Genomic DNA, 27,014 nt, shown 5'->3' on the forward strand with positions numbered 1-27,014 from the left:
ATTGCTGCGAGACCCTGGACAAGGTGTCCAGTCTCTCCAGGTCTCAGTGTCCTTGTCGGCAAAACTCTACTTAGGACATCACAGCCCCATGCATTTGCCTGGGCCATAAGGGGCTCACCTGTCACCTCCCTCGAGCCCCTCCCAACCCCCCAGGCAGAAGCAGTCCCTCCATCCTCTGTCTGGCGTCCCTAACATGTGACTCATGCTGATTTAAAGCACTGGACAAAGGGCAGTGGGACCTCTCGTTTATGTGCTGGTTTCGCTGACTCTGCTGAGAGCTCCTCCCAGCCAGCCCAGAGCCTGCACACAGTAGGTGCGCAGTGAACATTCGAGAATGAATGATTGAACGACTAACTGGAGGGGGTCCATTCTAGCTTGAATAGCCTGAGGCTGTGGTGCAGGGAAGGCCCAGGCCCGAGCCCCACCAGCCAGCAGGAGAAGATGCTCTCGACCAAGGGTGGGCAGGGGATCCCCATGGGGAGGCTGTGTCCCCACCCCAGGGAACAGGGAGGAGGGAGGGCCAGGCGCGCGCTCTCTAATAGTAAGCTGATAGTTCTCTCTGTAAGTTAAGTGATAAATCTTTTTCAGATTGCTTGTGATAGCCGCTTCCTCTCCACATAATTGTGTGAGATGCTGTTCGATTGTTTTTAAGCTTATTAATGTCACAGCTCCTGGAGGGAGAAAGAAGGACCCAGCAGCGTCTAGGTGGGGAAGGAGCTCTGGACCCGCCACTAAGAGCTCAGTGAGGACCTGGGTCCCACCAGGCTATCTTACCATGGGCTGGGGAGAAGGGGACAACTCCACACGGGAACCATCAGGAAGCTGGAACGAGAGATCTGGGTTCAAATCCCTGCTCAGCCTAAGTTTCCCCCCTGTACAAACCGAGAGAATAGCACCTACTCAGCGGGATGTTGGGAGGACTAAATGAGAGAGCCCCCAGCACGCCAGCACGTGTGAGCACCCAGTGGAGTCAATGTCCCCCTGCCCTGCCCCATTCTCAGACCTGTCTCTTCCGCCCAATTCACAAAACACTGACGACAGCAGTAGCCACAGCAACGCCCCATTACACTTGTAGGGCACGTCACTTGTCATTCCCATCACAGCCCCCACCCCCACACCTGGACTGCATGCTCTGGAAGACCAGGCGGCGTGGACCCCACACTGCACCTGGCGGTCTCAGAGTAGAACAGAGAGCGCCGGCCGTCCTGCCCCGCCCAGCTGAGTGCTCTCCTGCCTTTTGGGGCCTATGGCTCTCCCAGTACCTTAGAGGAGGAACGTCACCCCGTTTTCCAGATGGTGAAACCGAATCTCAGGGAGGATAAGAGGCATGACTCCCAAACCCTGAAGTGCTTGGACCTCGCTACGACTGACTGAACTAGGAATCTGGAGTTTAGGTGAGCCCCAAAGCTGTCACCTCCTGCCACAGCCCTCGTGCCCCGCCCCCCGCTGGATCCCACTCCCCAGCAAACAGACCCACCCACAGAGGCCCGATAGCCCACGTGGAGCTGCTGGCCGGCTCTGTCTCTGCCCGTCGATTGCTAACTCTGCCCAGATGTGCTCCTCACCGGGGCCTAGCCAAGGAGGGCCTTCCTGCTCCACCCTCCTCCTCCGGAGGCAAAGGACTTGCCCAGAGCCTGGGGCAGGGAGTGACATCAAACCTGGCCCCAGTTGCAATGCACAGTTGGCCATCTGGTTGTCACTGAGCTCTGTAGGGGCACAAAATCCACAGCAAGTTCCTCCTCCACTTTCTACAGGTAGCTTTGCCATCACCTCCTCTGGGAAGTCTTCTCTGATTTCACCAGCTGGGCTTGGGCATGCCTTCCTCCACCCCACCGTGGCCCTGACAGACTCCCCCATTCGAGCACTCTCTACACTCTGTGTGTGTGTGTGTACACACATGCACATGCTTGTGTTACACGTCTGTCCTTCCCTGGACTCTGAACTCCCCTATAATCAGGGCCAGGCCTTACTCACCTCGGTTGCTCCAGAGCCTCACACAGGGGTTGTCACAGCACAGGAGGTGTTCAATATTGGGTGTAGAAAATGCAAAAGAATACATGGAAGGGAGGGAGGGAGAGAGGGAGAGGGAAACCAGAACACAACTCTTCTCCCAGAGGACCACAATGAGTGTGTCCCGATGCCGAACACCCCCAAGAATTCTGGAGGCTTTCCCCTCTGCCCTCGCCACACACGGAGTGCCCGGGAAGCGGTGTAAAGAGGAGGGGACCTGAGGCTATGGGGAGGCAGGTGAGCATACGAGTCCTCTCTGGGCCTCACTTTCCATCTATGAAATGGGGATCCAGTTTCCCAAAGGCACAACAGCACATGGAGAACTTATAGCAGATCCTGACCAGGAAAGCCACCCACCCCAGGGCAGGTAGCCAGGGAGGGGGGACAGGTGCCAGGAGCTGCTGGACAGGCCTGTGGAGGCCTGGAGACCGGGGTCTAACTCCTCACCCCACCCACCTCCTTCCTCACACAAGGAACACCGAAAGCCTGGGACAGGAATCTAGAGCCAGAAGAAACCCCAAGATCCTCAGCAGGCTGGCCATTTTGCAGATGGGAAAACTGAGATGGGAGGGAGGCAGGAAGGGCGTTAACATGTGTTCAGTGTGCCTACCACGCGCTAGACTTTCTACAGAACTTCATAAATCCTCACCACTACTGCGAGGGGATCTGACCGACCTAGTCAGCAGAGGAAGGAACCGCGGCTCAGGGAGAGTCCACAACTGGACTGGGCTCTCACAGCAGAAAGTAGCGGCAGCAGGATTTGAACCCAGGAGGTACTGCCTCCAGGACCCGAGCTCTTTCTGTGGCACCACATGGCAGGGCTGGCCTGGAGCCGGGAGCACCACAGCCAACGAATTCATGATGGAGGTTCATTGACTCCCAATCCAGTGCTCTCTCTCCTACATGCTACAGGGCTGCCCCACTGTCCTGCCTTCCAGACCCAGTGTGTGAGATTCAGAGAATCACTGAACATGAGGACTAGAGAGGACTATAGTTGGCTCCTCATCGGATTGCTGGACTCTACAGCATCCTTCCTCATAGACCTTCACCCTGAACTTGTACACCTCCAGTGACGGAAAACTCACTACCTACACAGGACACACTCCATCTTTTGGACCCCTTGGTTAATTAGGATGTCCTTCCTCTTAATGAATCAAAAGCCTCTTTTAAAGACCCAAAGGCCTCAGGCGACTTCGGGTTCACTCTATCCACATCTGCTGCCACTCAGCCCCTCACACACTCACTTCCTCAGCATCCCCCAGTTCAGCCTCCTTCAGTTTATCTCCTGACCCTTCCCCCTTCCCCTCCCCAATAACCACTTTCTAACCTTTACTAAGCACAAGGATATCTTTTTTAAAATACCCAATTTATGAAAAAATATTTCACATCTGTATGAGCAATACACAAATCATAATTCTTAAAAATAACAAATTGCAGGCCAGAGTAATCATAAGTAAATTGAGATTGATAAATAAGCTTTTCTCCAGAGCAGTAGGTGGTTTATTTTAATCTAATGAGTTTTGTATTTTCTCAGCTTTCAGATTCCATGATGAAGGGCTATCTGCAATAGAATTACGACGCTCTCCACAATATTGTAATTTAATGCCTCATTTTGTCAAGACTTTCTTGAAAATGAGATTTGTTCCTAGTGAGGAATTTTACTCAGCTCTTTCCCATACGCCCCCACCCACCTCCCCAGGCACACAGGTTCTCATCAGGCCGGGCCTGGGTGGGGGGTGGGAAGGGAGGAGAAGTCAGGTTAACCATGGGGGCAGGCAGGGCCCAGGAAAGGAGCGCAGAGGACCGCTCCTGGCATTCACAGCCTCGCTTTGTGGCTGAGCAGCGACCACCGCTCACCTGTGCTCACCACTGCCTCCTGCTAACAGGCTGGGGAGGGAAGACTTCATCCTTCCTTACAAGATGCTGAAAGGGATCCTCTCTGAGGGTTCAAGGGAGCGGGATAAGGACCTGAGACCCCTACAGATAGGAGAGAAGACTGACAGCCACGCAGGCGGGGGACCAGCAGAAACCAAAGCTGGGGAAAAACTAACAAAGCTCTTTGTGAAGAAGCCTTTGGGGGTCATTCGGTTGAATGCCCCCCAGGAATGGGGAGCTCACCACCTCCTCAGCCAGCCTCGTGCACTGTTAAGTGCGCTATCTCCAGGCCACTGAAGGGACCTTTAGATGGAGCTGGTTCTGAGAAACACTGAAGGAGTAGAACAAGAGGCCAAGAGAGCAGCCAGACCAGCTGGATTCACATCCTGACTGCCCACTTAGGGGTGTGAGCTGCCTGAGCCACTTCACCTCTCTGGGGCTCAGTTTCCTGCAGCTCTGAAATAGAGATAACAGTAATACCTACCTCACAGGGTTGCACAAAGAGAAAATGAGGTAATGCATGTAAAATACTTGGAATACAAGCTCACATACAGTAAGCACTCAATAAGTGTTATTACAGTCACGTGTTGCTTAACGACGGGGATACATTCTGAGAAATGCGTCGTTAGGCGATTTTATCGTTGTGCAAACATCACAGAGTGTACTTAGACAAACCTAGATGCTGTAGCCTACTACACACCTAGGCTGTACGGGACCACCGTCGTATATGCGGTCTGTTGTTGACCGAAACGTCATTTTACAGCGTATGACTGTAGTATCGTCATCATCATCATCATCATTATCATCGTTATCATTATGTGTGTGCAGAAACTATTTGAGAGGACACTAAGAAACCAGAAACTGACGCCTCTGGGAGGGAAACCTGGGTGGCTGGAGGAGAGAGGTAGGAGAGTTGTTTCACTCTATTCCATTTTGGGCCTCTTGAATTTTCTACATGTGCTATATTACCTACCCAAACATAAATTTGAAAAAACAAAATAAAAGATAATTTGGTATTTCAAAAAAAGGAAAGAAAGAAGACAAATTTCTTCTTTTAATGGACTCCAAGTTGCCTTCCACAAACTTCCGCTTTCTGTTTGGGCTTCTGGCCTCCAGGTCACACAGTCAACTCCCTCCCTTTGGAGCATGTCATTCATTCACTCAACAAACCCATCCTGAGCACCAGTCCTGAGCTGCTGGATGCAAAGTGTTCAACAGAGGCCTGCAGCCTGGCAGGTAAGAGGGACTCTCAGCCTCACCATCACCATTCCGGGTCTCCCAAGTGACCTCTTCTGGTGACATCATCTTCTTCCCTTCTTGACCCACTCTCCTTAAGGAGCTGTCCTCGTGCCTGAATTGTTTCAGGTCTCCACTTTTGATTTTAAAATTAGGTGAGTTGACCAACTACGATACACATGCTGAGGTGTTCAGAGGTGAAGCGAACTAATGTTACACAACTAACTTTGAAATGCAGCCCCAAAGAAATGGTTTGATGGATGGATATATGATAAAGGAAATGCAACAAAATGTAACCTTTGGGATCCCAGGGGTGGGTATATGAGTGTTCACTGTACAAGTCTTTCAACCCTTCTGCATGTTTGAAAATTTTTACAATAAAATGTTGGGAAAAAATTAGGAGAATTAAAAACCACACAAAATTTCAAGCAGCTTTCTACATCTGGGTGGCCCTTCAACGCCCCTTCCCCATGGGTTGGGGACTTTCAATTGGAAAAACTAGAAAGAGAAATGGACAAATCCACAAGCATCGTGGAAGACTTCAACACACCTTTCTCAAACACTGACTGAAAAAGTGGAAAACAAATCAGTAAGAACACCCACATCTGATCAACACGATTTACATGTCTGACCTCACTGACAAAACTGAACACTGCATACAACAACAGAACAAATATTCTTCTTGTGAGGCAATGGGTAATTTACCAAAATCCACCATGTTGGGTCATAAAGTAACTTTCAAAACATTTCAAAGAATTGAAGTCATTCAAAGTATATTCCCTGATCATAGCAGATTAAGCGGAAAAACCACCACAAAAAAAATGAGGAAATCCCCAAATGTTTGGAAATGAAGAAATGCACTTCTAAAAAACCCATAAATCAAAGAAGAAACAATAGAAAATAGAAAATATTTTGAACCATACAATAATGAAACTACGACATCAAAACTTGTGACATACAAATTTTGTACTTAAAGGAAAATTTATACCCTTAAATTTAGATTTTAGAAAAGAAGAAAATCTAAAAAACAATGATCTGTGTATCCATCTCAAAAAGTGTTTTAAGAAGTAAATTAAACTCAAAGAAAGCAGAAAGAAATAAAAAAAAAATTCCTAATAAGAAAAGAAATTAATGAAATACAAAACAAAATTAGACAAAAATCAGCAAACTAAAAGTTGGTTCTTTGAAAAGACTAACAAAATTGATAAATCCAGTGATCAGCAAGACAATGAAGAAAATGAGAGAAAAGGCACATACTAGCAACATCATGAATGAAAAAGGAAGTATTACTGTAGATTCTACAGAGTATAAAGATTATAAGAGGACAATAAAGGAGATATTATGAATATCTTCATGTCAATTCATTTAAAAATCTATACAAAATGGATTAAGTCCTCCAAAAATACAACTTACCAAAACTGACACACAAAAACACAGAAATATAAATAATCCCATTTCTACTAAAGAAATTGAAATTGTAATCAAAAACCTTCCCACTAAGAAATATAAGTTCACAGGGCTTCTCCATTGAATTCTCCTAACCATTTAAGGAAAAAAATAACACAAATCTTATCCAAACTCCTGCAGAGACACAGAAAAAGAAGGAACAGTTCCTAATTTACATTATGAAGCCAGCACAACTTGATGCTATAATCTGACAAGCATATCACAAGAAAGGCAAATCACAGGTTGATCTCTTTCATTGACACAAATGAAAAAAATCTTAAACAGAATATTAATAATTCACATATACCACACAAAATACTGTGAAAGGAAAGCTGTTGTAGCTATTCCAATAGCAGCCAAGGGATTATGAAAAGAATAATACATCATGACAAAGTTGGATTTATTCCAGGAATGCAAGGTTAGTAAACTTTTGAAATCAATCAATGTAATTCACCACCTTAACAGAAGAAAGAAGAAAAATTACATGATCATCTCAACAGATGAAAAAAATGCATTTGATTCAACACACATTTATGATAAAAACTCTTAGCATAAAGGAACAAAAGAGGCCATATATGCAAAGTCCACAGCTAACATCACACTCAATGGCTAAAGTCTTCCTTAAGATCAGGAACAAAACAAGGATGCCCACTATCACCACTTCCATTCAGATAGTATTGAAAGTTCTAGCCAGAGTAATTAGGCAATAAATTTCCAATTCCAAATTGGAAAAGAAGAAGCAAAATTATCTCCATTCACAGACGACATGATCTTATATGTAGAAAACTCTAAAGATTCCATTAAAAAGCTGTTAGAGCTAATAAATAAATCCAGTAAAGTTGCAGGATAAAAATCAACATGCAAAAAATAAGTTGCCTTTATATACACTAGCAACGAATAATCTGAAGAGAAAAATCAAGAAACCAATTCCATTTACAAAAGCATCAAAAAGAATAAAATACTTAGGAATAAATTTAACCAAGGAGGCAAATGACTTGTACACTGAAAACTACAAAACATTGCTGAAAGAAATTAAAGGAGACCTAAATAAGTGCAAAGACATCTGTGTTCATGGATTGGAGGACTTAACATTGCTAAGATACTATACTTAATATTGTTAAGATACAGTACTACCCAAAGCAATCTACAGGTGTAATGCAATCTCTATCAAAATACCAATGGCATTTTTTGCATAAATAGAAAAACCCACCCTATGATTTATATGGAATTTCAAGGGACCCTGAATAGCCAAAACAATTTTGAAAAAGAACAAAGTTGGAGGACTCACGCTTCCTGATTCCAAAACTTGCTACGACGCTACAGTAATCAAAACAGTGTGGTACTGATATAAAGACAGGAATATAGACCAATGGCATAAAATAGAGAGCACCGAAATAAACCATTGCATATATGATATATTTTGGCAAAAGTGACAAAAGTGCCAAGACCATTCAATGGGGAAAGGACAGTCTTTTCAACAAATGGTGCTAGGAAAATTGGATATCCACAAGCGAAAGAATCAAGTTGACTCTTACCTTACACCATATACAAAAATTAACTAAAAATCAATCAAAAATCTAAAAGTAAGAACTAAAACTATAAACTTCCTATAAACTTCTAAAACTATAAACTAAAACTATAAACTTCTATAAACAGGCAACAACCATAATAAAAAAGATAAATTGGATTTCATCAAAATTAGAAACCTGTGTGCATCAAAGGACACTATCAATAGAGTGAAATGTAAACATATGGAACGGGAGAAAATATTTGTAAATCATATATCTGATAAGAGATTAATATCTAGAACATATAAAGAACTCTTACAACTCAACAACAAAAAAACAAGCAGCCCAATTCAAAAATAGACAAAGGACTTGAAGAGACATTTCTTCATAGAAGATATACAAATTGCCAATAAGCACATGAGAAGATACTCAACATCACTAGCCACTGGGGAAATGCAAATCAAAATAACAATGGGATACCACTTCATATCCATTAGGATGGCTATTATAAAAAAGAAAAATAACAAGTGTTGGTGAATATGTGGAGAAATTATAACTCTTATGCATTTTTGGTGGGAATATATAATCAAGCAGCCACTGTGGAAAACAGTATGGCCGTTCCTCAAAAAGCTAAATGTAGAATTACCATCTGATCCAGGAATTCCATTCCTAGATATATACTCAAAAGAACTGATAGCAAAGCTCAAACAAATACTTGTACACAATGCTCATAGCAGCATTATTCACAATAGCCAGAAGGTGGAAACAACCCAATAGTCCATCAACAGACGAATGGATAAACACAGCATGGTACATACATACGACTGAATATTACTCAGCCTTAAAAAGGAATGAAATTCTGATACATGCTAAACGTTGTTGAACCCTGAAAACACACTAAATGAAATAAGCCAGACACAAAAGGACAAATATTGTATGATTCCACTTATACAAGATACCTAGAATAGACAAATTCATAGAGATGGAAAATAGAATAGAAGTTACTAGAGGCTGGGAGGAAAGGATGGGGAGTTATTGTTTAATGGGTACAGAGTTTACAGAGTTTCTGTTTGAGATGATTAAGAGTTCAGAAATGGATAGTGGTGATGGTTGCACGATATTGTGAATGTACTTAATGCCACTGAATTGCTACTTAAAAATGGTTAAACAGTAAATTTTATGTTATGTATATTTTACCACAACTTTGAAAAAAGTAATAGAAGAAAATTTCCCTAATTTGATAAATGACATCTACAAAAAACCTACAGCAAACATTATACTTAATGGTGAAACATTGAAATCTTTCTCCTCAATTCCAGAATCAAACTAAGGATGCCCACTATCACCACTTCTACATAATATTACGCTGGAAGTCCTAGCCATTGCAATAAGGCAAGAAAAAAGATGTAAGTATTGGAAAGGAAGATATAAAATTATTATTTATAGAAAACATAATTGTGTATGTTAAAAAATCAAAAAATTCTATAGATAAACTATTAGAAGTAATAAGTAAATTTAACAAAGTTTGCTGGATACAGATCAATATTTAAAAAATCAATTGTACTTCTATATGCCAGAAACAAATAACTAGAAATGAAAAAAACTTCAAATATTATCTATAATAGTATTAAAAACATAAAACACATAGAAACCAATCTAATCAAAGAAGCGTAAGACATCTACACAGACAAAGGAAAATCATTCTTGAAAGAAATTTATTAAGACCTAGGTAAATGGAGGAGTTCATATCTTGTTCATGGATTGGAAAATTCAATATTGTAAAAATGTCAGATTTCCTCAAATTGACCCACATATTTTTGATGTAGTCTCAATCAAATCTCAGCAGTGTTTTTGTGGAATTTCAAAAGCTGATTCTAAAATTTATGTGCACGGATGAATGGATAAAGAAAATGCAGTACACACACACACACACACACACACACACACACACAGGAATATTATTCAGCCATAAAAAAGAAGAAAATCTTGTCATTTGCGACAACATGGATAGACCTTGAGGGCATTAAGCTAAGTGAAATAAGTCAGACAGAGAAAGACAAATACTGTATGATCTCACTTATATGTGGAATCTAAAAAAACTGAACTCATAGAAACAGAGAACAGATTCGGGGAGTGGGTAGTGGGCTAAATGGCTGAAGGTGGTCAAAGGTACAAACTTCCAGTTATAAAATAATTAAGTCCTGGAGACATAATGTACAGCATGGCGACTATAGTTAATAACACTGTATTGTATATTTAAAAGTTGCTAAGAAAGTAGATCTTAAAAGTTCTCATCACAATAAAAACAAAATTCTGTAACTATGTATGATGACAGATGTTAACCAGACTTATCATGGTGATCATTTTGTAATATATACAAATATCAAATCATTATGTTGTACACCTGAAACTAATATAATGTATATCAATTATACCTCAATTAAAAAAATTTTTTTGAAAACAAAAATTTGACTAAAAAGGTCCCAGCTGCCTTGGCACCAACATCAGTGCTACTAACCACTGTATTGCCCTGCCTCTCTTCCTGCCCTCCTACCATGGGAGCACAGTGCCAGTAGGCACAGAGAGAAGCCACAGCCCCTGGGCAAGCAGGCCTCTTCCTCCGTGAAGCCTTCCAAGACTGCCCACCACCCCCCACTTCCTTTGAACCTACATAGCCTTTCTCACAGGGATGATAGTTACTCATGTCACCTCCAGGCAGCCTGCAAGACTGTGAGCCCCCACAACGCAGGAGCTGACAATAACAGTAACATAATAATAACTAATAGCTGAGAAGAACAGTAACATAATAATAACCAATAGCTGAGAAGAACAGTAACATAATAATAACTAACAGCAGCATTGTCGAGCATTTTCTATATGGCAGGCGTGTCTCTAAGCATTTTACATGCAATAACTCATTTAATCCTCCCAATAACCCTTTGAGGTAGGTACTGTTATTATCCTGATTTTCCAGATGAGAAAACTAAAGAACAGAATGATTAATTAAATTGCCTAAGGTCACACAGGTAATAATTGGAAGAGTTAGGATTTGAACCTGGATGGTCCGGCTCAGAGGTAGAAACCTCTCCTGTTTAGTGATAGGCCCACAGATGAGGCCTGGTGCCTGGGGCCCCGGCTACACACACCCAGACCAGGCACAAAGGAGGAGATGCTCCCCTCTCTTCCAGGCATGAAATGTGCCTACGTGTCCGCGGACGGGGATGTGCGCGTATGGAGGTGAAACTCCCCGTGAAGGCCTGGTTCTGAGACTGGAGGGCAGCAGGCAGGCCGGGGCTGATAGGCCTGGCTCCTAAGCCTGGCGACGTCCCTTTCCAATCTTGGGGAGGAAGGGCTGGGACCTCCTCAGGGGTCAGGCCCCTGCTGACAGCACTCAAGACAAAGGAGGAGGTAGAGGCCAGGGCCCTTGTTCCCCTTCCAGGCACTGGCCAGGGGCTCTCTGTTTCCCACCTCCAGGCCAGCGATCTGGAAACAGCTCCTTAGAAGGTAAAGCCAGCCTCCCCTGGGAATGAATTCTAGCATCTCACCACCCTCCACCCCTCACCCAACACGTCAACACATCCTATAACAAGCTTCTCCTTGGGTCTGCCTTTAAGCTCTCCTGCTGCAGTTTAAACTCATCTTCCTTTGCTCTGTCCCAAAGAGGCTCTCATCTCTGCCCAGAGACTTTCTTTGCTTTCCTAGGAGCTATGGAGGCTATGGGGGCTCCTTTGTGCCAGGTCTGGTGGCTGCAGTGACAAACACAGACAATGATAACATGGATGGTCCTGTGGGCTCCAGTGACAAACACTTAAAATGATAGACCTGACGGCATTAGAGGAGGAAGTCAGGGTTACCCGGCCCCCACTTACACCAGGTGGTACGCCCCTTGTCAGAGGCCAAGGGTATGGGGGACAAAACAGTCCTGCCCAAGAGCCTGCACTGTCCATGGTAGCCAGAAGCAGCCCAGAGAGGGGCCACCTTGACAAAGGTGACACAGCACAGAGTGCCAGAGCCCGGGGCAGGCCTGACACCCAGTTCAGCAAACAGACCGGGAAATCAGGCCCAGGGGACAGGGCACAGAGAAGGCCCCCCCTCACATTCCGCCACTGGGGAGGAGCATCCAGGTGCATGGGCTCCAGCACACCTGTGCGTGAGTGCACACATGCACACACAAGTGCCCAGATGCACGCGCACACAGAGCCACAGGCAGCTGGGTCAAAGGGAGAGGGAGAGTGAGCTGTTAGTACCAAGAACTTCCGAGCCGGACAGTCACAAGGGAAGCGGGAAGGAAGAGGCAGAAGCTGTGTCTCGCTGCCTTTCCCATTCCCCTCTGCCCTCGCCAACACCCGCCCTGCACAGCGGCTCCCAAGGAAGCTGTGAAACACGCAGGTGCAACCAGGTCACCTAGTTAACAGCCTCCCTCCCGCTGTATTATTCATGGGCTCCCTTCTTCCGGCCCGAGCTCCAGTTTCCAAGAGCCCTCAGGCTGGGCTTGGCAGGTCAGCCCACAGCAACCCCCACTCTTTGCACCCATGCCCTTCCGGTCCCCTTCCTAGGAGGCAGCCATCCCTGTGCCAACTCAGCCCCCAGCCGTCACATGGCACTTCAGGTGAAGGGGAGAGCTTTGGGGTCAGCGAGGAAAAGCCAAGAAGGAAAATGCTGGCAGAGTTAGGCATGAGACGCTGAAATTCCCAAAGGGAGTTGCAGGCCCCCCACCCCCCTGCACACGCGCACACACACACATACTCCGAATCGACTGTCCCAAATGTGGTACTCTGAATAAGTGTCAGAGCCCATGGAGAACAAGGGCCATGGCTTGTCTATTTCCGTACCTTAGTGTGCCTTGCACAGTGGCCTGCAAACGGTAGGTGCTTAATAAATATTTGTTGACTTGCACACTTTCCCCAAAAGATGGGTGTCAAATTGACAGAGTGGGCATAAGTCATAAAGCCATTCAAAGACACTGCTGTTGGGGTTAGAGATTTTCATGTTATTTAAATATCTATCAACGTATCTTGTAAATCCTGCATAGTTCAAGTCATTAATACATAGTGATAACTAATAAATAAATATGTATGTACTGCGATTTCTATATATCACAATTCATTCTGCTAAACACTGTCCTCTATCTCAGGAGAGCCCCCTACTCCCTGAATCAAGTGGCCTGGCCAGAAGGGTTTTCCCCCCTAGTTCACAGAGGAGCAAACCGTGGCTCAGAGACTTAAAGCACTTGAGTCGACACAAGGATTGTACCTGGAGTCTTCGAAGGCCTGTCAGGGAGTCTTTCTTCACCGTTCACACATATTCCCCTGCCTCACGGTTACCATGCACAGACCAACATGAGAAAACTACAAGATGAATCCGCGGTCCTCTGCCGAGGTTACTCAGGCCAGGCCCCTGAGTCCAGGCCAAGGTCAGTTCGGGACCAACACTTGGTCAGAAATACTGAGGGCAGCTCATCGGCCAGACTGACCAACAGCAGAGGGAAAGGGGCGGGCTGGGATTAAATCACAGGCGTCAGTGCGTTCCACCCTTGTTTTTACAGGCGGGAAGGGCTGGGGTCTGGCTGGGGGCTCGGGGTCCAGGCAAGAGCAGAGAGCACTGACGTACACAGCCTTTCCAGATGGGGCAGCCTGGTCAGGGTAGATGACTGTGGCTCCCAAGCTGCTGAGGAGTCCCCCTTGTTCACTCTCATGGATGCTGAAACCACTGCCTAGCCTTACTCCCTAAATGCCGGGGTGCTATCAGCCCTGAATGTCCAACCCCCCAGGGTCATTCACAGGGGACGTCCCAACAGCACTAAACACACCTGTCGGCCTGGACTGAAAGTCCAGCCCCATCACTGCCTCCATGCAGACCTGAGCTGGGTCCCTTGTCCTTTCTGGGCTCAGTTTCCATCTGCAGCATCAGGGATTGGCTCTGGCCTCCTTTAAGTGCAGTACAGGGTGAAGAACAGGGTGAAGATTAAGGAGTCAGACTGCCTTGACTCGAATTCCACCCCACCACCTGCTAGCTGTGTGACTTTGGATAAACTGCTTACCCTCTCTGTGCCTCGGATTTCTCATCTGTAAAATACAAGTAACAGCAGTCTCTATCTCACAGGGTTGTTGTCAGGGCTAAGTGCGGGATTTTATGTCAAGTCTTAGCCCAGGGCCTGGCACACAGTAAGTGCTTGATAAATGTTCTCGTTCTTATTGTCTGCCCTGACACTAAGTCTACGACAGAGGCCATACATAAACTGGCCCTCCACAGGCCACACACAGCCTGCTGAAGGGTTATCCCTACAATACACGTTCCACAAGGCGGGAGCCAGTGATGGGCCCCAGGGGCCTGGAACTGTGCCTGCCACACAGCCAGGGCTCCACAAACATTTGATAAATGAATGGATGGCCTCACGGTGTTTTTAAATAGCTGAATCATAGTTTCTAACATTTAAAATAAGAAAATTTTGTATTTTTTTAAATCTGGATTTCTAGATAATTTTGCAAAGTCAAAGTGTCTGGCCACACTTGTCCTGCACGCCTGCTCAGCAACCACAGGCAAGAACGGTAGCAGTGGCACCCCCTTCAGACGGGGCGAGCATGTGCAGTGTGCCACAGGGCCTGCCCGCCCGGCTGCACTCTCTTACATCAGCTGCTCAGATGTGTGGGCCCCTGCATGTTCACCCTGGCCTGGGGCAAACACAGGTGAGGTCAAGACAGCAGGGAAGGTTTGCATTTACCCAGCCCCAGAGCACTCTGCTCCCACGCACTTCTCTGAGCCCCAAGATCCCCTCCCCGTCCTCCTCCCACCCTAAGTCCAGGAGAGGAGACGGGCTTCCAGGTCTGCTAAGCACCCCGAGACCCTTGGCATCCAGGCCCCTCTACTTTGGACAGGCCAGACCCTCTCCCCCAGAGGACATGACCCCAAACACTCCATGTTGCCCCAACCTCCTCGGCGTTCCAGGCCCACTTCCTCCCGGCTTGGAAAGCTCCCAAGTGTAAAAGCAACAGGAAGATGAACTTAAATCCTTATCTTTCTCATGAAAAGTGTGCAGAGAAGATGGGGAAACACACACACAAACACACACACGCACCCCAGAGATAAAGCGCTTTTCTAAAATACTGTTATCCACACCAGGCCTCACTCCACTGGGGTCTTCTATGGAGAGGCAACATGGCATCCCATGCTCGTAAGCACGGTGTCTGGAGTGCTGTGGGTACTGGGGGAGGCTGCCTGTGGACACATGAGCCCCTCCCCCTCCCACCAGTCCCCTCCCCAGCCCTGCCAGGGCTCAGGCCCATGGGGATGGACCACATCTTCCCATCTTCCAAGAGGCCTCCCCTCACTGCCCTATTTTCTGCCTTTAGCATGTCAATTACCCCGTTTTCTCTGTTGCACCCATGACCATCTGTAATTGCTCTGTGTGTGTATTTATTGTCCGACTGTCTCTCCCAGTTCAATACAGTAGCCACCAGCCACATGTAGCCATTGAACACCGGAAACATACCTAGTCCAAATTGAGATGTGCTGTACGTGCAAAATACACACCAGATTATGAAGACTTAGTACAAAAAAAGACTATGAAAGATCCCATTGATAATTTGTTATACTGATTACATGTGGAAAGGATAATACTTTGGCTATACAAGGTTAAATAAAATAGATTATCAAAAATGATTTCAACTATTTCTTTTAACTTTTTCAAAGTGGCTACTAGAAAATTTAAAATTACGCAGGTGGCTTGCATTTGTGGCTTGCATTATATTTCTATTGGAGAGCACTGCTGTATACTCACAGCATGAATCCCCAGCAACTAGACAGAGCCTGGTACACAAGTGATGCTCAATACTGGTTGACTGAATGGCTGAATGAAAGGCCTCCCCAACGGTGGATGTGGGACCCTAAAACATAAAGGAGGATGGGTCTGGAAGGACCTCCCACCCCACCGCCCTGTATGTGCTGGTTTTCCAGTGGCAGTCCACCCATGCATCTCTCTCTAAAACAAGCCTCAGGCCTCCGCAGAAGGGGCAGAGAGAGGCCTGGCTTAGAGTTCTGTCTCTACCGGTTCCCTGGAGATGATATCAGCTCTCCTGGCCTCAGGAGAAAAGGTCAAGATCAGCCCCCTCCTGGGGCAAGGGCAGATCAGAGCAGGGAGGCAGAGGGCTACAGGAGAATGAAGCCCTGGGTAAGCCTGGGGCAGGATGACGAGGCTCCCATCTCTGCAGGCAGCGAACAGAAGAGAAGTGGGGCAGAGCTAAAGGGAGCCCCTTGGAGAGACCCAGTCCGCCCCAACCCGAGCCCTGGGGAAGCCAGGAAAAGCCAGCATCCCTTGGGGACAGGACCAGTGATACAAATGGATACCCAGACGTGGTCCCAGCCACCCTTTTGTTTTCTCTTCCTTCCTTTCCTCTTTCTCTCTTGCTGTCTCCTCTACTTCCCTCCCTCACTCGCTTTCACTGGCTCCCAAATTACAGCCTGCTTTCTGAAACAGACACAATCAAGGTGGCGCGCGGGGCCCTTGTCACAAATGGCATCTTAAGGTCCTCTCCAAACGGAGCATGGCCTTTAAAGAGGAAGGCAGTGCTGCTAACAGCCTGCCTAGGGGAAGATGCATCTCCAGGAAGGAGTGGGCCAGACAGACTCCCTCCCTCATAGGCTGATCAGCCTGCAGAGGCTCTGGGCGACTGTGATTGCAGGGCCAGGCCCTGGGCTGCTGTGGTCCAGGAGATGAAGGCCTGCCTGGCCTCCTCGACACACCTCCTGCTGGGGCGGAAGGAGCAGGGCTCTGCCCTTGACTGGCCGCCACCCAGAGCCACCTCACCCAGGGAGAGGGCCCAGAACAAGACCACTCCCCAACTCTGGGCCTCAGTTTTTCCAGCTGTAAAATGGTAGGTCTATACAGTCTCTAAGGACCCTTCTAGCCCTTGGAGTAGAGGTCACAAACTCAAATGGCTAAAGGGGCCAGGACGTAGTGTAAATGAGTCAAGTGGGGTCAAACAGGAGACAACAGGGAATGATGGGGACTGTGGAGAACTGAAGGCTATAGGCTCACTTAAATCTAAAAGGACGACTGCAGGCAAAACTCATATGTGTGACAGAAGTCAGAGTGGAGTCAGAACAGTGGCTGCTTCTGGTGTGGGCTAACACTGCCTGGGAGGGGGCGTGAGGGAGGCTGCCAAGGCACTGGGAATGTATCTCGATCCAGGTGGTGGTTACACAGGTGTATACATATGTCAAAATTCACCACTTTCATTTAAGATCTGTTTACCTTATTGTATGTACGTAATCCTCAAATGAAGAATTTTTAAAATAAAAATACAAATAAATAAAAAGGGCAGCTGCAATTCAGCCCCAACCAACAACTGCCAATTGGGAACATAGACCCAATATTGCCAGTTCTAGTCAGAGATGCCAGAAATCTAGACTTTTAAGTGAAAATGCTGTTTTTTTGTTAATGTTGTTAGTAACTAATTTAAAATGAAAAACCACAACCATACACACACATAGACACACACATCTTCAGACAGAATTCAATTTATGAACTTACATGTTGTCAAGCTCTCAAAATAAGATGAGGTTTCGCCTATTCGCTAGAACACAATGTACCTACCACGTGACTAAATCGAGAGGGATAATAATAAAAGCTACACATTCCGCATGTGTGCTGTGTGCCAGGTACCCACAAAAGGCTTTCTGTTCAGTTTTTTCCATATTTACACTCATAACAAGCCCACAATGTAATTGAAAATTATTCCCATTTAACAGATGAGAAACCTAAGGCCTGGACAAGGTTATGCGCCAGACCAAGGCCTCAGAATTCAGGAGCAAAGAACTGGTGTTCAGTCCCAGCTCTGTCTGCCTCCTCGCAGTCTTACAAACATCATGAAGGGAGTGGGTTTACAATCATAATAATAACCAGCACTTGCATGGGGTTTTAGACTCTGCAAAGGAAATGTAAAAAACAGGAACGCTAAACCTGACACAGCCTGAGGACCCCAAGGCTGACAACAATACATTCGTTCCCCTTGGCGACACACTGAGCCCCGAGGACTTTTACTGCAAGGGGAGACAGCCCCAAGAGCACAAATCCTGAGACCCAAACATACCCACCAGCAAGTAGCAGCCGTCGCTGCCCCACTCCCTGTGACAGATCCAGATTAAATTTCACAGTGAAAGGCTAGAAAGCTGTCTCCATGTGGCTACTTCTTAAATATGCCAAGTCTCTCACTGACACCCTTCTAGTCAACAAAGGTGGTAAGAATAGGCATCTTTTCCCCTATGGGATTCAATAAAGCTATTTTCATATTGAACCAAAATAAATATGGTCCATAAATGCTCTAATTTTTCTGAATTGACTCTTCTGCACAAATGATCACTCACCACTGTTGCAGATATTCAGATCAAGACAGAAACTTCCAGCACTCCAGAAGCACCCCTTGTGCCCTAGTCATTATACCTGGGGTTACCATTATTCTGACTTCTGTCACACAGATGGTTTTGCCCACAGTTGCCCCTTTTATACACTGTAGAGGGGCCTGCACTCTTCAGTTCTCCACAGTCCCCACCACTCCCTACTGTCTTACATTTGGCCCTGCTTTATTCTTTGGTCAGCCTCCTGGCCCCTTTGGGCATGCGAGTTTGAGACCTCTACTCTATGCCTAGACCAGAATATGGCAATATGGGCAATAGCCACCTCTTGAAAGTAACCAACATGAATAGTTAAAACTAGTTATAGGCACCAAACGCCTGGTGTGTTAATGATCAGTTAACGATGAGGCTAGAGAAGGTAGTGAAACAATCACCTGGCAATAGCACCTCCAGTTACTGAGCACAGTGTGGTGGGCCCTGAGGGCATAAAGAGGAATAAGACACAGCCCGTGCTGGAGGAGCTCACCATCTAGTGAGGGGCCAGACCACTGCAGAGCAGCAAAGAGCGCCATGGAAGGGCTGTGATGGGGGGAGGCACTGGCTGGAGAGGCAGCCACTCCACCCACCCACCCCCAGAGTCAGTGAAGGCTTCCCGGGGCTGGTGACCCCCATGCAGCATCAGTATTATCCACACACGTGCACAGGGCTGGAGCCCAGAAGGACCCGTTCCGATCCCCATTTCTCTTCGACTGGAGGCAAAATACTCCCACCCTGAAATAACCCATCCAGGAGGGTCCGACTCATGAACGACCTTGCTCACCTAGTAATGGACAAACAGGACTGCTCCAGTGCCCAGAAAAACTCAAATCGAAGCTCAAAATACAAAGGAATGAATTTTTTAAAAAACAACACTATAATTGACTTTGAAACCAATGAGTTCAAAGGCAATTAAGTTCATTGTAAAAACCATCTTTACATTTTAAAACATTGAATTTTTTTTTTTTAAAGTGAAGGTTTAAGAAAATAGTAAGAGATTTATTAACCTAGTGATTTTGAACCCATTGATGAAGGAATGCTTTCACATTAGCCACCCTGTTTGTAAGGTCCACGACCAGGCTGACCCCTGTCCTCCCACAGCTCCCCCTTGCCACCTGCACCCTGGAGGGGTTGACCCTCTTCCTGGCAGAGGCAGCCTAGAAAAAGACAGCCTTCTTTTGGCAGGGCTGGGGTGCATGAGTCACGCCATGACCTTTCCCCTGTGACACCACTGGCCCCACTAGGCCTCTGATCCAAATCCCTCCAAAGTCCTTCAGACCCCCACTCTCAGGCCAGCCTTGATGGCTTCAGGGTCGCCATTATCCCTCTAGAGGACCACGGAGGTGACCTGCCACCACGTGTTGGCATCATTCCTCATGTTTTGGGGATAGGGGCCTCCTAAGGCCCCAGGGCAGCAGAATTGGAATGTCCAGCCCGGGCTGGGGGCTAAGAGCGGACCTTGGTCAGTATCCTCCCCTCTGTGGGCTATCCCAAATTAGCATTTATGCAGCTTCCTCTGCACAAGTCCTGTGGTCGCAGAGAAGTGTGATCAATGGGTCATTCCACCCATCTGAGAGAGACAGACTAAGTAAAGGACAGTTACTCAATTCCTTCGCCTTGAGGGACAGCATCCTCCCAGCCCCTGGCCTCCTAGAGACAGAGCAGCATATCCAGCTTCCAGAAGCTCTGCCCCCGCTGCCCACCTCCTACTGGCCCATATGCAGCACACACAGCAATGTTTTAATTGCACAGAAAGCTGAGCTGCTACTCAAATTTGCTTAAAGGTCCCCAAAACAGACACCCTCCTGGCATTAGCAGGGAATAGCCCAAAGGGGCCGGCGGTGGACTGCTAACCCAACCTTAGCATAACTGTCCAGGAAAGGAAGTTCCAGTCTCACTCTCACACCTACATTCTTATCCACTGCCCTACTGGACATTCTTTCTGCACCAAGAGGCTGTGAAATGTTCATTCCCTAGAAGGTACTATGGACCAGGGCTTCCAAAACTTTACCAAGCAAACAAATCACTCAAGGGTCTTGTAAAAGGCAGATTCTGAATCAAGAGGTCTGCGGTGGGGTGCAAGGGTCTGTCTTTCCAACAAGCTCTCAGGTGATGCTGATGCCGCATGTCCACAGGCCATGCTCGGTGTAGCAAGGCTCCACCAGACCTCACGTCCCCAAAGTATGTCCACTTTGAATTAGGACTTCAGAAACGTGCCCCTTAAAATATTAAGCTCAAAGAAATGAACGTCAAATGGTGAAATTGCGGGTAAGGTAGCTTGTTGGGTGGGGGAGCTATTCGGGAGGTAACCAGGATCATCTGCCATCATAACCCTCGAATCAAGCCCTTTGGTAGGCAGATGTGAGGAGCCCAGCTGTTTGGGGGTCAGGAAGGTGGAGACAGACATGTGCATGCAGGCCCAGCCCAGACAAGGCCAAGATGCCAGCTCTGGGCCTCCTACCCTCACTGCCCTCCTCCACCACCCAGAGCAGAGCCTCCCGGTCACACCAGTCACTTCTGTAGTGCCACCTTTCCAGCTCACAGGATACGCTCGCTCTCTGCCATGCAGGCACTCTGCTTTCCCACCCTCCCCAGCCCTGGGGAAACACACAGCGCCCAGCATTCCTATTCCCCAGCTAAGGGTCCCCTCCCAGGCCCTCCTCAACAGAATGACATCTGGTCCCCACCTTCCCAGGTGCCGACCGCAGTGCGCCTACCCCTGCACCACGAACCAAACATTAACTCCCAGCCAGCTCCGCCTCACCACGGGCTGATTCATCAGCACCTCGCACCTGGCCCCAACCAGGCTCTCCAAGCCCACCCCAACCCAAGCGGCCTAATTCTCCCCTGAGCAAGGGTGACTCAACCCAACACACACGCACAATCCTCATGTGCCTCTCCAGCTTATTTCAAAATCCAAATTGGGGTAGGGGTACTTGTTAAGCGCTAAAAGGCAAGCGGCTCCGGTCCGAGAGGGCAAAGTACGTAGAAGAGGCAGGCGCTGCCTTCTGAATCACTAGTAGGGTGGGGGCGTGTTACTACCCAGGAAAGGCTAATTTTCCCCCAGTGGGCTGCTGACAGCACCAGGGCTGGGGCTGGAGACGCAATGGGGCGGCGGCCGGCGCGAGGGCACCGGATCTCCGGATCTCCGCTCGCGGCACGGAGGCAGCGGCTCTAGATGCCCGCTCCGGGAAAGCAAGGCACGGAGTGCCCTCCGGCTAACGCCGCCACCACCTTGGCACGAGCGGGCTCTGCACGCGTCCCGGGCTGACCTGCAGGGGGGACGAGGGGCAGCGCTCCGGAGCGCAGGCCCCGGGGGACAACGAGCACAGCCCGGGGCGGGCCTGCCGGGGCTGAGGAGGCGAAGCGCGACCCGCACAAGGCTCTCGGCTCCGCGAGGGGCGCGTCTTCCCGTAGCCGGATCGGACTGGGGAGGTAGCAGGAGTCCTCGGGGGTCTCTCGCAGGCACCGGAGAGGTTACGAGGGTAGGAGAGAGCTACGTGACTTTAGGTCCCTCCAGTGCCGTTGCCTACCCCGCGGTGGGGGTGTGCCCCACCCCATCTCCACTGTTTAAATGGGGACCCAGAGCGCAGAAGGGGACGGGATTGGATCCCAACGCCCTCTTTACCCCGAAATTCTCCCCACCGCAGACCCAGACCCTCTCTGAGGCGCGGAGAGCAGAGTGCCCGAAAGGTCACGGGCCCAGGAATCGGGGTGGGGAGTGGAGTGCCTGGCCTCCCAAAGCCAACACCGAGGGAATTCGAGTTCCCGGGTATCAAAGTTGCCGCGCGTCCGGCCGCGGGCTCGGAGCGGGGCGCAGGATCCCGGCCAGGGGCCCGGGATGGAAGGAGGCCCCGGGCGCCCGCCGCGGGCTATGGCCGCGCTGGGAACAAGTGGCTCAGCGGCTGCGGTCGCGACCCCACGACTCCAACTTTCCCGCCGCGTGGCGGGCGAACGCGCGGAGAAGGCGAGGGAAGCGGGGAGGGAAGGGGCGGTGCGCGGCTCTTGGTACCGTGTGCGTGTGCGGAGCGGCGCCGCGCCGCGCCTCGGGCTCTGCTCTCCGCCGGATGGGCCCCCGCCGGCCGCCTGCTCCGGTGCTGGTCACCGCCGCGTCTCGCCGCCGGCGCGAAGGCTCATCCGCGGCGCGCCGGCCTCTCCAGTGTCCCCTTGGGCCGTCCGCTAGCCTCTGGCCGCTTGCCGGCCGCAAGTTCAGGCGCGCCGCGGGCTCTGACGAGACGCGCCCCAAACGTCCCGAGGCTCGGCACCGCCGCGCTCCATGCCCGGGGCCGGGCCGCCCCGCCCCACCCAGCTCAGCGCCCGGCCGCCGTCGGACGCGTCTTCTCGCCGAGCATCGCGCCCGCAGCCCGCGCCCCTCTCTCCAGAGCCGCCGCCGCCGCTCAAGTCCGCGATCAACTTTCCCTCGCTTCCTCCGCCCCGCTCGGCCCCCGCCACCCAGACCCCGCCTCCTGACGCTCCCTCCCTCACCTCCCGCCTCGCCCGGCCCCCGCCTGCCCGGCCGCGCCTCGCCGCCCACCCCCTGCCCGAGGGGCCGCTAGGATCCCTGCGCCCCCCGCCCCGGCTCCGCTCGGACCCCCGGGAGCGACGGGGAGCCCAGCCAGGCGCTCGGGGCATGAATATTTCAGTGCTGGCGGAGCTGCCCTCTGCCGATGTCATGGCACCGGCTGCTGTGGCAACTCGACGAATCCCCCAAAGGGGCAAGGAGGAAGCCCGCGGAAGCAGCCCCAGGTGCGCGCTGGCGCCGTGCCCCGCAGGGCCGCCCGCCGTCCCGCCGAGGGGCACGCAGAAGGGGTCGGGGTGGGGGGACCGCCAGCCTCCCGCCGGCCCGGCGCCTCCGGCCGAACGGGGACACGCTCCCTGGAAGCTTGAGCCGGCGAGCGGGCGCACGGCCTAGGTGAGCCTGCGCCATCTGTTGGCTTCAAGCGCCCCCTCTCTGCTCCCAGAGTCGCTGAGTGTAGAGTGGGCTTCGGTCCCACTAGTCCGTGGGGCCTCTTGGCCGTGCTTCGCTCAACCAGCTGCCTTTGCCCATCCCCACTCGTGCGCTCCCATCTGCGCCCTCTGCCTCAATCGAGCTCACAGTGCCCCAGTGCTTACAAATGAGGGACCCTGGGTTGGCAGAGACCCTCTAGGTCACCTGGGCACCCTCGCCCATGCAGGAGGCCCTTCTGCAGTGCCCCTGAGTATTGGTCTCCCAGCTTCACACCTACGGGAATGGAGACTTCCTGACTTTTCTAGACAGCTGATGCAGGAGGAGCCCGTATTCAGGTAGTTGAAGAGGGTCATTCCCTGACCTTGATCTTGACTTCCCCGGGCTAAATATTCTGAATTCTTCTAACTATTTCTCATAGGACAGGGTTTCTGGACCCGTCACTATGGCAGTCAGCATGTTGACAGTAGCTGCCTGGAGCCAGGCTCTGGGCTGGGACTTCCCAGCCTTGACTCATTCTGTCCTCAACACAGCCTTCCTGGTAGGCCCTGCCATTATCCCGGTTTTACAATATGAATAAGAGGCTCAGGGAGGTGAGTTGCCTGAGTGGTGGAGTCAGGGATTGAACCCAGAGTCTGCCTGACCCCAGAGCTCCAGTTCCTCACCGTTCATTCACTCTTGCTATGTTCTAGCTAACTGACATAGGTCTGGGAATGTGATGGGGAGCAAAACAGGCTTGGTCCTTGTGCCTCGTGGAGCTCCTCTAATGGGGAAACCAGACATTAGTCAATGAAACACACAAACAGGTAAAATGACAGCCAGAATCAGTGTGTGCTAGGAAGAAGAGTGCCCTAATGGCACCTGGCCTAGGAGATCAGGGAAGACTCCTTGGAGGAGGTAACACTGAACTGAGATCTGAAGGATGAGCAATGGAGAGAGAGAGTGGATTTTAGGCAGGAGAAACAGCATGTGCAAAGGCCCTGGGGTGAAAGGAACTGGCATACATAATGAAGTGAAGGAAGGCCAGAGAGGCTGGAGCACTGAGAGGGTGGAGAGGACAGTGAGTATAAAGCCAGAGTGGAAACAGGGGCCAGGCTGTGCAGGGCATGTTGGCCTTAACCAGGGTTTGATCTTCATCCTAAGAGTGGAGGCTTTGAAGCAGGTGGTTGGGGTGGAGGTTGAGGGGTGGGAGTGTCATGATCTGATTTGTAGCTGGAAAAATGGAGAAAAATGACTGGGAGGCAATAGATGATAAGAGGAGATCGCGTCAATTAAAAATATTTACTTATCATCCACTATGTGCCAGGAACTGCTCTAGACCAGGGGTCAGCAAACTGTGGCCTCCAGGTCAAATCTACCTTGCCCCCATTTTTGTAAATAAAGTTTTCGTGGAACACAGACATGCCGATCCAGTTATGGCTCCTTTCACATTACAACTGCAGAGTTAAGGAGTTACCACAGAGACTGTACGGCCCGCAAAACCTAAAATATTTACTGTCTGGCCCTTTACAGAAACAGTTGGCTGACCCTGTGGATCTGGACACTTGGGATACATCCGTGAACACACACATGCACAGGCACGCACATGAGTCCCTCTCTCAGAGCTCACATCTCTGCAGGCTATTGCGGCTGAGCAGGTGGGCTGGAGGTGGGAGAAGTGGAGAGAGGTGATGTTTGAGAGGTAAAAATCTACAGGACAAGGAGAGGGGGTGATTAGGGGTGGGATAGAGGTGAGTGTCGAGGAGCCCCCCTGGTCTCTGGCTTGTGTAAGTAGGCAGACAGGGTGCTGTTCCCTGAGATGGGGAGGAGGGCCACCGTGGGGACATGTTGAGTGTGTGATGATGAGTGCAGGTGTCACATAGGCCACTGGACACATGAGTGTGGGGCTGGAGGAGCAAGGGCAGAGTGGAGACAGGTCTGACAGGTCTCAGGCAGTCACAGTTTTGGACAGGGTGCTGGAGCCAGGAGTGGGAGATCTGTGTTCTGAACACTAGACTGCTCTCCAGCTGAATGGTTTCGGGCTGGACACGACCTCTCTTAGCCTCATGTTCCTCATTCACAGAACGAAAGTACTAGAAGAGGTGTTCTTCAAAGTTTCTCCAATCCTAAAACCTTCGTTCTTTCTAGTTTGCCTCCATCTCTCTTAAACTGTGACCCCCTCAAACTGTCTGCAGTCATTTTACACATGAATAAAACAGCACTGAGCTCAAGGAGACCATCACCTCCTCCAATGTGGGCACTGTACTTCTGTTCATACGACCTCTTTGGCAGCCACTTTTATTCCACAAGCATTTGTCTAGGGCCCACTCTGTGCCAAACACTGTGCTAGGAACTGGAGGGTCTGCCAGAGTGCAACCAGCCCACAGAACCACCGGGTATAACAGGAAATTCAAAGCAAATGTGGTCATATAGTGATGGAAGAGCTGAGAAGTCAAACAGGGGATGGCAAGGTCACCCAGAGTTCAGCAACAGCAGGAAGTTTCTACCACCTCTAGGCCAGAGGGACAAAGGGAGGAAGCAGAGTTACCGGCATCAGAGTATGCCGTGGGAGATGGAACCACAGTGGACCTGTCTGCTGGGAGCTGGGGATACAGCTGCTGCCAGAGACCCAGCGTAGGGCCGAGTGTGAAGAAGAGACACGCTGGTTCTCTTCCCCAGCCCTCTGGCCTCCCACCAGGGCCTCCCGTTGGCTGACTCCAGCCAGAAGCTGCAGACCCGGGAGGGAGCTTGGGGACCGCAGCCTGCAGGGTCGGACCTGCTGTGCTACGGAGCACAGCCGAGGAGAGTGAGGAGTGGATCAGAGGGGAACAAGCCAGCACCGCACACTGGGGACACAGACCTGAATGACATCCAGCCCCAGTCTTTGAGGCACCCCCAGTCCAAGAAGAAGGCAGACATAAGTCAGGTAGAGTCTAGCAAGGTAAGTGTGGCAAAGTAGAGAGGCAGCCCAAAGGAGAGGGGGTGAGGGCTTCAGAGAGTTGAGTCCGGAACGGCTGCCTGGACAAGGGGCCCCCGGAGCTGAGTTTTGTTGGAATAATCAGGAGTTCCACGGGCAGAAAAAGCAGAAAGGCATTCCAGGTGGAGGGAACAGCATGAGCAAAGGTCTGGAGGCATGCGTATGGACTCTCCCCAGGGGAGCCGTGGGAGATTTGTGATCCTGGAGGTGAAGAGCAGTCCTGCTGTTCAGCACATGAAGCAGCCAAAGGCAGGATGATGGCGTTTGCAGGAGACTTGGAGCTGGGAAAAGAACTCAGCCTCTCTCTTCTGAACCAGCACCTTCTCATCTCCAGAGGATTAATCCCCAGAATTTTGGCCCTTCTCCCTGGCTGGGGTTTCCATCCCTCAAACCATTTCAGGGTTGTCCTCCAACAGCTCTCCAAGTTCTCTCTGCCTCCCTTTCCTTAGAGCGCGTTTGCCCCTCCCCTAGACCCCTAGGGCATCTCTAACTACCCTATGTGGTTTTGGACAAGCCCCTTAACCTCTCTGAGCTTTGATTTCCACTTCTGTAATTGAGATCAGGCAGCCTGCCTAGTTTTCCTCCCAGCCTTTGACCACCCACAGAGATGTTAACCGCCCAGAGCCCAGCATCATGCAAACTCCCCTCCTAC

The 27,014-nt window shown here is 49.7% G+C and overlaps 1 protein-coding gene across 1 annotated transcript in view; it reads right to left on the reverse strand.

Moving 5' to 3' along the window:
* The window catches only part of CDH23 (cadherin related 23), a 402,905-nt gene extending 380,124 nt beyond the window's left edge, over window positions 1–22,781 (reverse strand). Inside the window, exon 1 of the mRNA XM_087432054.1 lies at window positions 22,474–22,781. The gene's annotated coding sequence lies outside the window, so the exon portion shown is untranslated. The remainder of the gene's footprint in view (window positions 1–22,473) is intronic.
* Window positions 22,782–27,014: the final 4,233 nt, after the last annotated feature.

Source organism: Ceratotherium simum, chromosome 6, assembly GCF_057802395.1.
Source record: "Ceratotherium simum simum isolate JZ-2026a chromosome 6, ASM5780239v1, whole genome shotgun sequence".
Taxonomy (NCBI): domain Eukaryota; kingdom Metazoa; phylum Chordata; class Mammalia; order Perissodactyla; family Rhinocerotidae; genus Ceratotherium; species Ceratotherium simum.